Source organism: Acanthochromis polyacanthus, chromosome 11, assembly GCF_021347895.1.
Source record: "Acanthochromis polyacanthus isolate Apoly-LR-REF ecotype Palm Island chromosome 11, KAUST_Apoly_ChrSc, whole genome shotgun sequence".
In the NCBI taxonomy this organism is placed as follows: domain Eukaryota; kingdom Metazoa; phylum Chordata; class Actinopteri; family Pomacentridae; genus Acanthochromis; species Acanthochromis polyacanthus.
Window position 1 is genome coordinate 702,244 of NC_067123.1, and position 16,687 is coordinate 718,930.

At 49.1% G+C, this 16,687-nt stretch overlaps 1 protein-coding gene and 1 long non-coding RNA gene across 3 annotated transcripts in view; both read right to left on the reverse strand.

Moving 5' to 3' along the window:
* LOC110970679 (major histocompatibility complex class I-related gene protein-like) overlaps positions 1–16,687 on the reverse strand; it is a 163,681-nt gene that overhangs the window by 3,952 nt on the left and 143,042 nt on the right. The gene's annotated exons all lie outside the window — the stretch shown is intronic.
* On the reverse strand, positions 4,097–16,494 carry LOC127535984 (uncharacterized). The gene is made up of 3 exons (XR_007944913.1): positions 16,379–16,494; positions 12,134–12,198; positions 4,097–4,194 (listed from the first exon to the last, which is right to left on the reverse strand). It is a non-coding gene; the product is annotated as an uncharacterized LOC127535984 (long non-coding RNA).

The window sequence follows — 16,687 nt, forward strand, 5'->3', positions numbered from 1 at the left end:
CATCCATTTTTATGTTTTAACAATGCATATGTTTGTGTTTTTTCCCCTGTTTTGACCCTGTGTGTCAGCTGTTCTTTGGTCTAACAGGGTGAACGTGCAGATGAACAATGACCAACATGTACAACAGATGCATTTATCATATATTACACATTCTGGACAATTATTAGCCTCACTGCTTTACCACAGACACACTGATTACTGACACAGAGGAGATTACAGCAGCTGTTGCAACTCACAGACAATCATCATCCTAAAATTGTGGAGGGATCAAAGTGAGACAGAAGCACAGAATGATGGGAAACTGAGAGTGAATTCCTAATAATAGTACATATTGTCACTGAGACCTATTGCAGAATGCAGGGATGTCATCAGGAGGCTGAAACCAACCACCCAGAATATGGAATGGATGGCTCTAGACAGGCAGAGGTGCACAATGACTGGGTTGATCCCACTGGGAAGGAGCCCATAAAATTAGAGCACCAACATACTTTCAGTCGTGAGCAACCAAAGCAAAGCAAAGCAGAGCTGCTTGAATTTAAATTCAACTGTCTCACAGCTGCCATGAAGGAGGAAAGCCTGGATTGAAAGCAGACCTCCTCAAATTCCAGGATCAGAAGGTTTTGTTAGATGATAGCAGATGAAAAGAGACACAAACCTGCAGCCAAACTAAGACACTTCAGGAATTCTCAAGAGAATGGAAATAAATCTAATGTAATCCATAACTTAGCACAGTCTAGGTTTGGTGACTTTGGCAGGATTAGAAAATGTACAGACAACACTTAAAGGTAATGTTACCTTCAGAGACAAGCAGACAAATGACAAATAAAACAAGATCTAAGAGTACAACTGATGTGGAACAGAAAGGGGCATCAGACTGAAGTACAATGAGGAGCTTTAAACTGAGAACACATCTGATGTGTAGCTCACAATCTTACAAGAATTTCTCTAAATCAAAGGCAACAGAGAGAAGCCATTACTGGACTTTAGGCAATTCCATCAAGCTACTGTAATGTCCAGGAAACTCTCATATGAAATGTCAGTAAATAAAGATATTGTGAGAAACTGGCTGTCCAGGATTTAATGATTGCAGGAGAACTCAATGGGGAATAATCAAATGATGTGCCTACAAGCAGGGCCGGCGGCTGGCATAAACACTCTATGCCGTTGTTTATAGCCACATCCACTTGAGGGGGCCACACCACAATAAGTGTGTGATTCGCATTTTGTCCCTGTCTTTATGGGCGTAACGGACGCGGGGTACGCGTGGGACATGTCCCCCGCACTTTCCACATCTGTCCCCTCTGTCCCCCCGCACTTTTTTCAGCCGTTACAACAGCTAAACCCGTTATTAGCATCCAGTAACGTGTTTTCCCGAGCCGTCTTTGAATGCACCATGAGCGCATGCTAACGCAGGTGTTCCACAGGAGACGTGCTGCTGTGCTGAGCAGTGCTGAACGTGCGTCTGGAGTAATGTTTAGCAAACCAACCAGAGCCAGCAAGAAGCAAAAAACTTTACACAGTTCTTTCCAAACAAACCGTGTAAGTTGTGTGACCTTGTTGGATGCAAACAATGTTAGACTTGTTAGCTAAATGATGACAAGGTAAAACGTGGCAATATATCAATATGTTAAGCTAGTTAACAATAATTTAAATGTGGTTGCCTCTGTTACATTACTTGCTAATTAGTTTATTCTTGGAATAAACCCAGTCCTCTTTCATTTCTGGGCAGAAGATGTGCTCACAATTGCTCTCCATGTATTTAAGTCTTTTGGTCCCAAAAGAGGAGAGTCAGGGAGGAGAAAAAAGAAAAGGCTATCTATGGCATAAATTTACAACTATTTTTACTGCTTCTACTTCTTTCTAATTCTATCTCAGAATTTTGATTTTCAGATTTTTTTTAATGATTATTTCCATAACAAAGAGCAGAGTCAGGCAGGAGATGGACCAGAGGCAGCGGCCAGCAGTAATGTTGACCATGCAGGGTCTGCAGAGGTGAAAAAAAATATCTAAGTGGCTGAGAAAAAAATATGTATCTATGGGTTAAAGTGATTTTGAGGTTAAATTCTACTGCAATTTTTACTCTTCCTAATGCTATTTCAGAAATTTTCTTACCACATTTTTTTTATGTTTATTGCCATAACAGAAAGAGCAGAGTCAGGGAGGAGATGGATCAGAGGCCAGCAGCAGGGACAAGGATGTAGGGTCTTTACAGGTAAGGAGAGATTATAACTTCCTGAAAATAAGATATCTATTGCAGGGAGAAACCAGGCAGTACTGATGATTTCATGTTCAGTGTTTGGCACCTTTGGCTACTCGTCCAGTAGATATTCAAGGGACATTGTTGTCAACTCAACTAGAGTTTGGCCACTAAAACTTTAGATTTTATAGTTTAAAGTTTTATACTTTATAGTTTAAAGAACTAGCCTAGTTGGTCCCCTGGTATTGTACTGTGGCTGTTAGGGATTATGTGGTTCTTTAGCCACTAAGGACGGTGCAATTAAATGTGAGAGAATGATAAATCGCTCTGAAAAATTTGTCCCCCTCACTTCTGAGATGGTGGTTACGCCCATGCCTGTCTTTATTCCAATGAAGCATAAGTCATCATGGTAACATATCAATTTAAACAGGCTTATTAGAAAACTATACGGGAAAAATACAGGAAAGAAAAAATAAACCAGCAGTCAGTTGGTGACTCCATGCTTCGTGCGTAAGTTAGGCTACTGTGACACCACGGCACCGTTTCAAACTTGATCGATTACACTGGTCTGGAGAAGCCACAGATGGAAAAGCAGTAGCACTAGAGATGGCATGATGGCTCCAAAAAAGAAGTTCAGGAGTGGGCTGAATATTTGCTGTTAATCATGTGCATGTGTGTTTTAACCCAATTACAAGCTGTGCACGTGATTTGGTAGTTGCCCTGTGCATGTTTTGGGGCCACAAAAAAAATCTTGCTTAGGGCCACCAAAGTCCTAGGGCCGGCCCTGCCTACAAGTAAAATTCTAGTAGAAAACTCAATTTATCCGTAAATAATTTCATAAAGCTACCAGCTTTTCTGCCTGCAAATGTTTTGAGTTGGGCAGATTTTAGCTTCACAGACGTAGTAGCAGTGGAAGCAAATCATTAAGCCTTGTTCTAAAAAACACTGAAGAAAGGCTGATATTTAGTGCAGTATCTTCCAACAGAGGGACAACACATTTCAGTAGTGAAAACATTTTAAAAATCTTACCTCCACTTTGGTTGAAGCGTTTCATCAAGCTGTCAATGGTGGCTGTGAAGAAGAGTTGGTTTTCATAGCATTCGTTAACGTAATGCTCCAGGTGTTCTGGGTTTTCTTTCATGAACTTTCTCGCCCAGTCATGTTTGATCTCAGCTGTCTTCATGTTGCTGTCACAGTAACCCACCAGAAATTCATCAACCAGTGCAGAACCCATAACCTCCGGGGAGTCTGGGACTCCAGAAGTTGCAGTGATGAAATACATCAAGGAGTGTTTCGCTGAAGGGAAAAGAAGGCTTTCAGGTTTTGAGTTTTATTGTCTCTTCATTTTTACATTTTTAAATCTATTAAATCACAACGGACTAGAAAAAAAAACACGAGAATATTTTAAAGACCCATTCCTATACTATTCCTCTTATCATATATGTGTTCAACAGAGATGTGCTCATGTGGAATGACATTAAATAAAATTTAAAAAAAATAGTATCCTCTTCCATCCCCGGTTCAAATCCCAGCCTGGGCCTGGGATCTTTCTGCATGGAGTTTGCATGTTCTCCCTGTGCATGCGTGGGTTTTCTCTGGGTACTCCGGCTTCCTCCCACAGTCCAAAAATATGCCGAGGTTAAATGATTACTCTAAAATTGCCCGTAGGTGTGAATGTGAGTGTGATTGTCTGTCTGTATATGTAGCCCTGCGACAGACTGGCGACCTGTCCAGGGCAGTGTTTCCCCTCCTACATGACCGATGAGGCGGGCCGCCACGCTGGTATAGGCCACCGCCACATTACAATTTGGTCTGCGCCAAAAAAAAAAAGAAAGTAATGCTAAATATTAGAAAGCATTGACACATAAGTCCAGTATATTTGCCGCTGAAATCAACAATCCAGAATGGCAGCCTTTTCTCACCGTGGCTGAAGACAGCAAGGCACATCCCCGTTGCGTACAAGAAGCGGCAGCACTCCATGGTTTCGTTTTTCGGGGCTAAAAGCAGGTGTGTATCACAGACATATGTCAAATTAAGTATCAAAACTATTGCATGTCATCAAAATAAAGTGAGCAACGCAGTGTAGGCATCGATCTCTCTTCCTTTACTGAGTTTGCTTACTGTTTTGTTGTCCGCGGCGATACGAATTGACAGTGACTGCAAAAATGGCTCCCATTAAAACATTTAGGCACGACAAAACCCGTTCTTATGAACAAGACAAATGATTTCAACGGAATATAAAGTTCCTAATTTCTTTTGATAAAATGATTTATAGAGTGCCCGAAATTATATCATTCAATGGCAAAACAAATTCTGTAATTTCAATGGTTCAGCGGCCCGCGGGCGGGCCGTTTTGATATCTGCAAAAGCATTTTTCAAAATAGATCGACACTGCCAACGCGATTATAGAAACACTATACACCCATGGAAAGCTTAGATTGATCAACATTAATCCCCATTTATATTTGATTTGCCTCATGTAATAAAGAGAGCATGTGTTCAAATTTGGTGTTTGTGTTTTCAAGAATGTTTACTTAAAGTCTTTAATTCAGCTGCCTGACACATATCACAGTGCAAAATTATGTATTCTAACTCAAGGTGTCAGGGCTCCCTCCTCACCCCCATCCTTCCCACCTGACATTCCCAAAATATCCCTTTTCCCACTTGCTCTTCTCCCCCCTCTCCTGTTTCCTCTGCCCTGCCTGTCCCTCATCCGCTTCTCTGCCCTGCCTGTCCCTCATCCGCTTCTCTGCCCTGCCTGTCCCTCATCCGCTCCTCTGCCCCACCTGTCTCATCTGTTCCTCTGCCCTGCCTGGCCTGTCTATTTTCATCTGCTCCCCTTTCCTGTCTTTCCCCTGCAGCTCGGTGCCTGAGTGGAGTCTAGCTTCTCCAGCTGACTCCACTCAGGCAATCAACTCCCTCCACGTTTCCCGGGCAGCTGACAACCATCTCACTAATGACTCACCACTGCAATAAAGACCGGCTCAATCTTCCACTCCCTGCCAGAGTATTGAACAAGAAACGATACAGTTCGGTTCGCTCTCTAGCCGCCTTCAGTATTTTCTGTTTTAAGTTCCGCCGTGTTCTTGACTTGTTTTCTCTTGCTTTTGTTTAGTTCGGCTGCCCGGGAACCCCCACTCCTGCCTGGAACCCCCACTCCTGCCTGGACCCCCACTCCTGCCTGGAACCTCCACTCCTGCCTGGAACCCCCACTCCTGCCTGGAACCCCCACTCCTGCCTGGAACCCCCACTCCTGCCTGGATCCCCCACTCCTGCCTGGATCCCCCACTCCTGCCTGGATCCCCCACTCCTGCCTGGATCCCCCACTCCTGCCTGGATCCCCCACTCCTGCCTGGATCCCCCACTCCTGCCTGGACCCCCCACTCCTGCCTGGACCCCCCACTCCTGCCTGGACCCCCCACTCCTGCCTGGACCCCCCACTCCTGCCTGGACCCCCCACTCCTGCCTGGACCCCCACTCCTGCCTGGATCCCCCACTCCTGCCCGAAGCTCCCCGCTCCTACGCCCTGGTTTTCCCCCACCTAGCCACCATCTTCACCCCACACAATAAACCATTTGCACTCAGCCAGCCCTGGTAGTGTGGTTCTCTGCTCTGGTCCCCCAGCCCAGTTCGTGACAGAATACTCTGGCCACAAAACGGACCCAGAGAGCCCACTACCGGGGTTGGACCCATCCTCTCCCCTTCACAACCCTCGCCGTCCCCGTAAGTGGAATCCCTCTGCTCTGCTCCTCGTCTGGTCACCGTCAGTCCTTCCCCAGCCACCATGTCAATGAATGACTCCAGCCCTCCGTCTCCAATCCACACAGGAGCCATCTTTCTCACCTCTGCTCCCCAGAACCGGACCCCGACCCCGACCTCTACTCCCCAGAACCGGACCCCGACCCCGACCTCTGCTCCCCAGAACCGGACCCCGACCTCTGCTCCCCAGAACCGGACCCCGACCCCAGCTCCCCAGAACCGGACCCCGATCCAGTCCTCGGTATCCCTGAGCCAGGTGCCGGCCCAGGATGAAGGTTCGTGCTATGTTTTTTTCTTTTCCTGCAAGGAAAACAGCATTTTCTTTTATGCCATAAGCGACCTCTGGTGGGAGTGGAGGGAGACTGGGAGGGAGAGCTCAGCAATCTTGGCGCGCAGGTTAGCTGCCCAGAGGCCCGAGCTAGCCTGCCGCCTACCCCAGGAACTACGGGACTTCCTGGACAGCTCCATCGCACTCCCCCATGGCAGCCACCCGCCTTCAGTTCCCGCGGTGGTCGACGCACCGCCTCCAGTTCCCGCGGTGGTCGACGCTCCGCCTCCAGTTCCCGCGGTGGTCGACGCTCCGCCTCCAGTTCCCGCGGTGGTCGACGCTCCGCCTCCAGTTCCCGCGGTGGTCGACGCACCGCCTCCAGTTCCCGCGGTGGTCGACGCACCGCCTCCAGTTCCCGCGGTGGTCGACGCACCGCCTCCAGTTCCCGCGGTGGTCGACGCACCGCCTCCAGTTCCCGCGGTGGTCGACGCACCGCCTCCAGTTCCCGCGGTGGTCGACGCACCGCCTCCAGTTCCCGCGGTGGTCGACGCACCGCCTCCAGTTCCCGCGGTGGTCGACGCACCGCCTCCAGTTCCCGCGGTGGTCGACGCACCGCCTCCGGCCCCCAGGATTTCGGCAGTCGTCGAAGGGCTTAAGGCCTCCCCTCCAGACCTGCCCCTGGACCCGGCTCCGCCCCCGGAGGGGCTCCCGGCTCCGCCCCCGGAGGGGCTCCCGGCTCCGCCCCCGGAGGGGCTCCCGGCTCCGCCCCCGGAGGGGCTCCCGGCTCCGCCCCCGGATCCTGCGCCGCCCCCGGATCCTGCGCCGCCCCCGGAGGGGCCACCGGACCCGGCTCCGCCCCCGGAGGGGCCACCGGACCCGGCTCCGCCCCCGGAGGGGCCACCGGACCCGGCTCCGCCCCCGGAGGGGCCCCTCTGCCCTGTCCGGCCCCCGGGCCGTCCGCCGGAGCGGCCCCTCTGCCCTGTCCGGCCCCCGGGCCGTCCGCCGGAGCGGCCCCTCTGCCCTGTCCGGCCCCCCGGGCCGTCCGCCGGAGCGGCCCCTCTGCCCTGTCCGGCCCCCGGGGCCGTCCGCCGGAGCGGCCCCTCTGCCCTGTCCGGCCCCCGGGGCCGTCCGCCGGAGCGGCCCCTCTGCCCTGTCCGGCCCCCGGAGCCGTCCGCCGGAGCGGCCCCGCCTGTCTGTCCGGCCCCCGGAGCCGTCCGCCGGAGCGGCCCCGCCTGTCTGTCCGGCCCCCGGGCCGTCCGCCGGAGCGGCCCCGCCTGTCTGTCCGGCCCCCGGGCCGTCCGCCGGAGCGGCCCCGCCTGTCTGTCCGGCCCCCGGGCCGTCCGCCGGAGCGGCCCCGCCTGTCTGTCCGGCCCCCGGGCCGTCCGCCGGAGCGGCCCCGCCTGTCTGTCCGGCCCCCGGGCCGTCCGCCGGAGCGGCCCCGCCTGTCTGTCCGGCCCCCGGGCCGTCCGCCGGAGCGGCCCCGCCTGTCTGTCCGGCCCCCGGGCCGTCCGCCGGAGCGGCCCCGCCTGTCTGTCCGGCCCCCACCTGCCCAGTCCCCGGGCCGTCCGCCGGAGCGGCCCCGCCTGTCTGTCCGGCCCCCGGGCCGTCCGCCGGAGCGGCCCCGCCTGTCTGTCCGGCCCCCGGGCCGTCCGCCGGAGCGGCCCCGCCTGTCTGTCCGGCCCCCGGGCCGTCCGCCGGAGCGGCCCCGCCTGTCTGTCCGGCCCCCGGGCCGTCCGCCGGAGCGGCCCCGCCTGTCTGTCCGGCCCCCGGGCCGTCCGCCGGAGCGGCCCCGCCTGTCTGTCTGGCCCCCACCTGCCCAGTCCCTGGGCCGTCCGCCGGAGCGGCCCCGCCTGTCTGTCCGGCCCCCACCTGCCCAGTCCCTGGGCCGTCCGCCGGAGCGGCCCCGCCTGTCTGTCCGGTCCCCACCTGCCCAGCCCCCGGGCCGTCCGCCGGAGCGGCCCCGCCTGTCTGTCCGGCCCCCGGGCCGTCCGCCGGAGCGGCCCCGCCTGTCTGTCCGGTCCCTACCTGCCCAGTCCCTGAGCCGGCCCCGCATGTCTGTCTGGGCCCCAGGCCGTCCTAAGAGGAGGACCCTCCGGCGAGTCCAGCTTCGGCCGGCCCCGCCTCCAGGCCTCCCTCCGAAGCGGTCCCTCCGGCCCGTCCGGCCTCGGCTTCTACCGCTACCGGGCCGCCCACCGGAACGGACCCTCTGGCTTGCCCAGCCTCGACCAGGCCGCCCACCGGAACGGACACTCCGTCCTGCCCATCCACGGCCAGCCCGACCCCCGGGCCGCCCACCGGAACGGACCCTCTGGCTTGCCAAGCCTCGACCGGGCCGCCCACCGGAACGGACACTCCGTCCTGCCCATCCACGGCCAGCCGGACCCCCGGGCCGTCCACCGGAACGGACCCTCCGCCCTATCCATCCTCGGCCAGTTGAGCCTTCGGGCCGACCCCCAGAGCTACTGCCCTGCTAGTTCTGTCCGGCCCTTCCCTCACTCAGTCCTGTCCGGCCCTTCCCTTCCCCTCACTCAGTCCTGTCCGGCCCTTCCCTTCCCCTCACTCAGTCCTGTCCGGCCCTTCCCTTCCCTTCACTCAGTCCTGTCCGGCCCTTCCCTTCCCTTCACTCAGTCCTGTCCGGCCCTTCCCTTCAGTCCTGTCCGGCCCTTCCCTTCCCTTCCCTTCAGTCCTGTCCGGCCCTTCCCTTCCCTTCCCTTCAGTCCTGTCCGGCCCTTCCCTTCCCTTCCCTTCAGTCCTGTCCGGCCCTTCCCTTCCCTTCACTCAGTCCTGTCCGGCCCTTCCCTTCACTCAGTCCTGTCCGGCCCTTCCCTTCACTCAGTCCTGTCCGGCCCTTCCCTTCACTCAGTCCTGTCCGGCCCTTCCCTTCACTCAGTCCTGTCCGGCCCTTCCCTTCCCTCAGTCCAGTCCGGCCCTTCCCTTCACTCAGTCCAGTCCGGCCCTTCCCTTCCCTTCCCTCAGTCCAGTCCGGCCCTTCCCTTCCCTTCCCTCAGTCCAGTCCGGCCCTTCCCTTCCCTTCCCTCAGTCCAGTCCGGCCCTTCCCTTCCCTTCCCTCAGTCCAGTCCGGCCCTTCCCTTCCCTTCCCTCAGTCCAGTCCGGCCCTTCCCTTCCCTTCACTCAGTCCAGTCCGGCCCTTCCCTGCCCTCAGTTCAGTCCTGCCCAGTCCTGCCCTCAGTTCAGTCCTGCCCAGTCCTGCCCTCAGTTCAGTCCTGCCCAGTCTAGTTTCCCCTGTGGGCCCTTCTAGTTTCCCCTGTGGGCCCTTCTAGTTTCCCCTGTGGGCCCTTCTAGTTTCCCCTGTGGGTCCTTCTAGTTTCCCCTGTGGGGCTCCTGGCTGCCCTTGGTGGCCGTGGGTTCTCGCCCCGGCTGGTTCCGTAGGGCGCCAGGAGGCGCCCATTGAGGGGGGGGTGCTGTCAGGGCTCCCTCCTCACCCCCATCCTTCCCACCTGACATTCCCAAAATATCCCTTTTCCCACTTGCTCTTCTCCCCCCTCTCCTGTTTCCTCTGCCCTGCCTGTCCCTCATCCGCTTCTCTGCCCTGCCTGTCCCTCATCCGCTTCTCTGCCCTGCCTGTCCCTCATCCGCTCCTCTGCCCCACCTGTCTCATCTGTTCCTCTGCCCTGCCTGGCCTGTCTATTTTCATCTGCTCCCCTTTCCTGTCTTTCCCCTGCAGCTCGGTGCCTGAGTGGAGTCTAGCTTCTCCAGCTGACTCCACTCAGGCAATCAACTCCCTCCACGTTTCCCGGGCAGCTGACAACCATCTCACTAATGACTCACCACTGCAATAAAGACCGGCTCAATCTTCCACTCCCTGCCAGAGTATTGAACAAGAAACGATACAGTTCGGTTCGCTCTCTAGCCGCCTTCAGTATTTTCTGTTTTAAGTTCCGCCGTGTTCTTGACTTGTTTTCTCTTGCTTTTGTTTAGTTCGGCTGCCCGGGAACCCCCACTCCTGCCTGGAACCCCCACTCCTGCCTGGACCCCCACTCCTGCCTGGAACCCCCACTCCTGCCTGGACCCCCCACTCCTGCCTGGACCCCCCACTCCTGCCTGGACCCCCCACTCCTGCCTGGACCCCCCACTCCTGCCTGGACCCCCCACTCCTGCCTGGACCCCCACTCCTGCCTGGATCCCCCACTCCTGCCCGAAGCTCCCCGCTCCTACGCCCTGGTTTTCCCCCACCTAGCCACCATCTTCACCCCACACAATAAACCATTTGCACTCAGCCAGCCCTGGTAGTGTGGTTCTCTGCTCTGGTCCCCCAGCCCAGTTCGTGACACAAGGTTAACAACTGGTATTCTAAAGAAGTTATTTCTTTGTTCAAAAAGGTAACGGTTTTGAAAACAGAACTAGCTCCTTCAGAAAACCAGCTGTTAACCCAGAGTTGAAGTTTTCTTTCACATTTTTAAGTAAAATGAAGGTCATGACATAACCTTTTTATTATAAATAAAAATGAAGTGGGAATTTGGTACCTAACATGTAGTTGTTTTTAGAAAAAAAGTAAAAGTCACCACCTGATTCCAGATTCAAGTCCTTTATCATCTTTTTCAAATTTGTAATAAGAACTGATGTGGCATTTTGGAATGGCTTGTGGAAATCTGACCAGAATATAATAGACTGGACTAGTTGATATGTTTTGATCGCAAGGACAAGTGGGTTTATATTTGTCATATTTTCTGCCTGCCACTAATTTTTAGAAAAGAAACATGAAAATTTTATTTAATTTAGTTTTTGGAAATGGCTACAAATACAACAAAATGTGCTCCAAATTGTGCCAGAATGGCCCTTACCTACACCCCACCACCTCACAGCCATTTCAACCCAGGGGAAACACTGCAGGGTGTCCTCTGCCTTCGCCCGAGTCAGCTGGGATAGGCTCCAGCACCCCCCTAGTGAGGATAAAGCGGTGTATAGAGGATGGATGGATGGATGGAGTATCCTCTTCCACTCTTGTCAGGATGGCCTGTATCAGATGTTCAGCTCATTAAGCCCCCAGATAATCCATCCAGATGTAAAATTGAGCACTTCATCTGTACCATCATGCGCAGGTACTTCAGCAAGTACCCGGCCTCACTCGGAAACAAGGGGAATAACTCCCATTTCGAATTTGAATTACTACAAAACCTTACATCACTGTCCACAAAAACAGATACTTTAAGCAAACACAGACAAAGAAAGGAAAGCATCAAGCTGGCTGCTGTTGCTTCAGGAAAATGAGCCCATCCACACAGCACAGATGGTAGAAACAGGCTGGCTGAACAAACCTGTCATGCACCAGAAGTCACACATTGCAATATCAAACCATAACCTCAAAAACAGCCTAGAGCTAAAAACAAGCCAGCATGGCATTAAGACAACTCAGTGTCTTGAATTGTATTAATGCAATATTCAAAGAGACTTGAAGACATGAGAATTTGAGATTTATTGAAGTCCAGCAATATGTCTTAAGTCAAAGTAGTAATTGCATTGTTCTATTTACATTTTCTATTTCAGGAGTTTTTGAGAAATAAGAGTGCTCGTGATCAGTGAAGGCTTATTTAAATTTATATGACAATACTGAAAACTTCTTTATTGTGAGGCATCACTGTCTTCTTCAGAAACAGGCTGACCAACAAACTATTAAACAGACCCTTATCTCCACCTCACTGACTGTATCCTCTTAGTCTCTGTCATGACAGCTGCTGCAAGTATGACGTCATGAATGCACCGATTTAAGGGCGATATAAAGATAGCATCAATAACAGATACATGTCAGGCTGAACCTGTGCTAATACACTTGTCAGACTTTAAAAAGTGAAGTGAAATTCAAAGCATCAGGTGTTTTGCAGACATTAACTGAACAAACAAAAGACAGCACCAGAAAGCAGTAACAGTTAACAGTTACTCTGAGATCTTACCTGAAGATGCAACGTGACAGAAGAAGAGTAAAGCCAATAGTTTCTTCATTTTGTATCTGGAAGTTCTGAAAGTAAAGAAATCCAGTCCAATAATCAGAACGAGATAGTGAAAGTGGGGCGTATCTTTCACTGAAGTCACAGTAATTACACAGAGCCTTCTTAAGAATGTAACTAGGGCGGCCGATGTAATCATACAGATGTGTTTTTTATATTGATTTATTCCTCAGGCTGGTCAGCAACCACAAAAACGACAAAAAATAAATGCCTAGCAAGAAACATTTCAAATACACATTGTATAGTTATTTTAAAATGTTCTATCCAAAAGTGTCTCTAATTAGACATACTCAAACAACAGTCTCTCAAGCTGGTTTCAGTCAATAGATGAGTCCACAGATAACTGAGCCTACAAAAGCAACGCATTAATCCACACATACCAAAGCACTTCGATGAATATTACAAACAAATATGAAACAAATCAAAGTTAAAAGGCACAGTTACTGTGTATAAAACTCCCAAATGGTGCAGAATAGTTATTTTGGCCTGTGTGGTTCTATACTGCGGTCACGTCAGCCGTCTTTCGTTTTCGTGTGGTCAAGCCGGCCGCTCCAAGATCTTATGTGCGCTCCTCGTACAGACTTTATGGCAAACGCACAGAAACAAGTGGAAAAGTCAGCGTAACTTACAAAAGCGCCGTAAAACTTCCGGTTTTCAAAATAAAACGAGTGAGTAAAAGAAGTGTGTGTCATAGACATAGACTGTATATATAATGGATGTAGCATCTGGCTCCAGAATTGAAGCCAACCCGGAAGTGTCAAAAACTTGCAATATCACACCGTCCTCTAGGGCTGGCTCCAAAAAGCTTTTTCTCCATAGACCCCAATTCATTTTTGGAAAAAATAAAATTTGATAGACTGATTTTCTACAGCTCAGGATTTCCCCCCCGTTAGTTTTCATGGTCAAAATGAGAGATCAGGTGGCCGATCTTAAAATAAATCAATACTGAATTTTAAATAAATCGTTAAAGTTGGCGGAGCCAGGGGGCGTGGCTATACTTGATAGACAGCAACAGAAGCCTCTGCGGTAAAACGTGGGCGGGATAAGAGAGTTCTCAGCCAATCCTGCCCCTAGTTGCTCTTCGGTCCAGCCTGTTTGATGACGCTTTTTACGTCACTGGCTCCAAAAAATCCAAAACGGCGACCAGGAAGTAGCAAAATCCGGGCTTCATTTTCTCGGCGTTGAAACCAACGGGTGACGTCACGGTTAGTTTACGCCTGGTCATAGAGCAGGTTTAGCTCTACTATAAGCATAAAATTATATAACTATAAAATTATATAAAATTTATTAATTGTCCAAATGGAATAAAAAGTGGTGTGTTTTCATCACTCTGTGTCCTACTATAATCCCAAATACATTTGGAGTCTCTAGGTCACATGACCTCTGAGCTATTGAGCTAAAATGCTAATATTTAATGTAAAAAAATTATATAAAATGTATTAGGTATCCAAATGGAATAAAAAGTGGTGTGTCTTGATCACCCTTTACCATCCTGTCAATCCTAATAGATTTGGAGTCTCTCGGTCACATGACCTGGGAACTATTGCGCTAAAATGCTAATACTTAATGTAAAAAAAATATTAAATTCATTAAGTATCCAAATGGAATAAAAAGTGGTGTGTCTTGATCAGTCTGTGTCATACAATATTCCTACATAGATTTGGAGTCTCTGGGTCACATGACCTGATTGCGCTAAAATGCTAATATTTACTGTAAAAAAATTATATACAATCTATTAAGTATCCAAATATAATAAAAAAGTGGTGTGTCTTGCTCAGTCTGTGTCCTACTATAATCCCAAATATATTTGAAGTTTTTAGGTCACATGACCTGAGAGCTATTCAGCTAAAATGCTAATATTTAATGTAAAAAAAAAAAAAAAATCTATTGAGTATCCAAATGGAATAAAAAGTGGTGTGTCTTGATCACCCTTTACCATCCTGTCAATCAGCATTGATTTGGAGTCTCTAGGTCACATGACCTGGGAGCTATTGAGCTAAAATGCTAATATTTATTGTAAAAAATTATACAAAATCTATTAATTGTCCAAATAGAATAAAAAAGTGGTATGTCTTGATCAGTCTGTGTCATACTATAATGCTGAATACATTTGGAGTCTCTAGGTCACATGACCTGAGAGCTATTGAGCTGAAATGCTAATATTTACTGTAAAAAATTATATAAAATCTCTTAATTTTGTATGCTGTCTCACATTTCAAAATGGCAAACTTTAAAATTTAAGCAGGATAAATAAGCCCTAAAAATACACAAGTTGATTATTAAGTGCATATTAAAAGTGCTATGATAATGAGTGAACATGTTGACTTTGTATACAACCAGAAATGACTCCCTGTGGCAAACTAGGATGGAATTGCTGGGAATCTGGTACTGTTATTGTCTTTGCTTACTTCATTTTACAGATACAGTGTGACACCTGCGAAAGGTGGTACCATGAGGAATGCCTGGGTTTGGAGGAAGAGAAACTGAAAAAAGCAAGAGCAGGGAAATGGAACTGTGACCTTTGCTAAAAAGATGTGAATTTTGTTTGTTTTGTAATTTTATTATGTTTTCCCATTATTTGTTCTCCAAATGTGCTCTGAGTTGGTTACTGCTGTTAAAGAAAGAAAACAAGACTCAGAGGGCTGGGTGTGTGTGTGTGTTTTTTTTTTTTTTAAGAAGCTTGTTATATGCAACACACCTATTTTTATTGCTTTACAACACTAATTTTTATGAATTTCTAATACCGGTCATAATGTAAATATGAGCATTGGAGCTCAATAACTCAAAGGTCATGTGACCTTTTGATTCAAGATCAACACAGGATGGGAGATTTAAGCATGGTCTATCACATGTATCTTTTTATAACTTTTGGACACAATTAACATTTTTTAATAATTATTCATGTATTTTATGCTGTGAATATCAACATTACAGATCAGTATCTCCCTGATCATGTGACCTATTGGCTCTAATTCAACACTTAAGCCTTGTCTATCACACACATTTCTTTTTATTACATTTGGACACTATTTTTTAGGAATTTTTGATATCAGTCATAATGTAAATATTACCATTTTAGCTCAATAGCTCCCAGGTCATGTGACCCAAAGACTCCAAATCTATGCAGGATTATAGTATGACACAAACTGATGAAGACACACCACTTTTTATTCCATCTGGATACTTAATGAATTTAATAAAAAAAAAATACAATAAATATTAGCATCTTAGCTCAATAGCTCCCAGGTCATGTCACCTACAAACTTCAATTGTATTTGGGATTATAGTAGGACACAGACTGAGCAAGACACACCACTTTTTATTCCATTTGGATACTTAATCGATTTCTCTTTTTTTTTTACATTAAATATTAGCATTTTAGCTCAATAGCTCTCAGGTCATGAGACCTAGAGACTCCAGATGTATTCAGGATTATAGTATGACACAGACTGATCAAGACACACCACTTTTTTATTCTATTTGGACAATTAATAGATTTTATATAATTTTTTACAGTAAATATTAGCATTTTAGCTCAATAGCTCCCAGGTCATGTGACCGAGAGACTCCAAATCAATGAGGATTGACAGGATGGTAAAAGGTGATCAGACACACCACTTTTTATTGCATTTGAATGCTTAATGAATTTATTATTATTATTTTACAGTAAGTATTAGCATTTTAGCTCAATAGCTCTCAGGTCATGTGACCCACAGGCTCCAAACCAATGTTGATTAACAGGAATGTAAAGGGTGATGAAGACACACCATTTTTTATTCCTTTTGGTTAGTTTGTATATTTTATATTAATATTTAACTGTAAATTTTGTTATTTCAGCTCAATAGCTCCCAGGTCATGTGATTTTTTGGCTCAAATCCAACATAGGATAGTAGAGCTAAGCCTGCTCTGTGACACACACCTCTTTTACTCACTCGTTTTATTTTGAAAACCGGAAGTTTTTCGGCGCTTTTGCAAGTTACACTGACTTTTCCACTTGTTTCTGTGTGTTTGCCATAATGTCTGTACGAGGAGCGCACATAAGATCTTGGAGCGGCTGGCTTGACCACACGAAAACGAAAGACGGCTGACGTGACCGCAGCGGTTATATAGTGGGTCCATTCGCTAGACGACTGTAATGTGAAATCCTGATGAAATAAACTCAAAACCAACGCAATAAAAGTGAATACTCACAACAGGAAAACACTAGACAGAAGGGGCAGGAAAGCAGGCTCAGGGAATCCGGGGGTAGTGATGGGCAAATGATACCGAGGCTTTGGAGCTTGTGTCACTCTTCCTGAAGCAGAGCCAGAGCTTGTATCAAAACCCCACTGTCACGTGACTGATGACGTTCAAAGCTTCGGGATGCCATCTCTGCTTCACTTCACGTTTTGTTGCTTCAGAACGTTTTGAAGTGCTTCATCGGCTCAGAACGTTTCAATGCGTCCGGAGCCAATGACAGCTTGACGCAGGTTTGACAGTTCTGAGTTATTTGGTGCTATA